This window comes from Vicia villosa, linkage group LG3 (genome assembly GCF_029867415.1).
Source record: "Vicia villosa cultivar HV-30 ecotype Madison, WI linkage group LG3, Vvil1.0, whole genome shotgun sequence".
Taxonomy (NCBI): domain Eukaryota; kingdom Viridiplantae; phylum Streptophyta; class Magnoliopsida; order Fabales; family Fabaceae; genus Vicia; species Vicia villosa.
The window spans coordinates 140,428,265-140,429,699 of NC_081182.1; positions in this window are offsets into that span (position 1 = coordinate 140,428,265).

A 1,435-nucleotide genomic window follows, 5' to 3' on the forward strand; every position below is an offset into this window, starting at 1 on the left:
TCTTAGAGGGTATCTAAGCAGTTGTTCCTGGAGTGATCAGTGTGTGATCAGAAGACTCTGGAAGACTTAGTTGCGGACTAAGTGGAAAACCATTGTAATCCGTGCGATTAGTGGATTAAATCCTCAGGTTGAGGTAAATCATCTCTGCGGGGGTGGACTGGAGTAGCTTCGTTAACAGTGAACCAGGATAAAAATAATTGTGCAATTTATTTTTATCGCTCAAGATTTAAAGTCACACTTATTCAATCCCCCCCCTTTCTAAGTGTTTTTCTATCCTTCAGTGAGTTGACTGACCCTTGGGTGAGAGGTCCTGGTTTGCTTGTCAGCCTGACATTCTCCACAAACTTTGCCTTCATCAATCTGTAGCTTAGGTATTCCTCTCACAGCTTCCTTGTTTATGATCTTTTTCATTCCTCTCAAGTGCATATGTCCCAGTTTTTGATGCCAGAGTCTAACTTCTTTTTCTTCTTTTGCCATGGCGCATATTGATGAATGACTTGCTATTTTGGGTTCCCATAAGTAGCAGTTGTCTTTGGATCTTACTCCCTTCATGACCTCTACATCTTCTTCATTAGTGACCACACATTCATCTTTGGTAAATCTGACTTTTAGGCCTTAGTCACATAGTTGACTGATGCTGATCAAGTTTGCAGCTAGACCTTTGACTAGTAGAACACTGTCTAGTTGAGGGGATCCTGCATGTTCTAGTTTTCCTACCCCTTTAATCTCTCCCATGGCTCCATCACCAAAGGTCACATAGCTAGTGGAGTGTGGCTTGATTTCTTCTAACAAGTTTTTCATTCCTGTCATGTGTTTTGAACATCCACTATCAAAATACCAGTCTCCTTTGGTTGATACCCTCAAGGAGGTGTGAGCAATTAAAGCATAACATTTGGAAACCCATTGTTGTTTCATGAGAAGGTTGTGCTGGTTGAGATTGTTCGTACATTTTTGCCAAGGGTATCCACTCAGTTCATAGCAGAATCGTTTCATGTGGCCAAATCTCCCACAGTAGTGGCATCTCCATTTCTGAAATTTCCCTTTTGTTTGGTTCCAATTCCTTATTTCATGATGTCGTGACGACGGTGTTGACATCTGCTTGACAGGGAGAGTTTCTTGTTCTGACTCTTTTAACCCTAGATTAGGTTCATTTACAAATCCTAATCCAAACCGATTTCCTCCTTTCTGACCAATTTAAAGAATCTTTTCAAGGGAGTCAGTTCCACTGTTCGGCATTCTAATTGATCTTGACATTTGATCTAGTTTGTAGTTGAAAATGATGATTTCACCATTGAGATGTGCTATGGTTGCTAGAAGTTCTCTTTTCTCGACTTCCAGTTCTTCTATAACTTTCTTTTGTTTCTCCTTTATCCTCCATATTTCAGCACTCTTGATCCTTAGATCATTGTATGAGATGACCAGTTCTTCAAAGGTA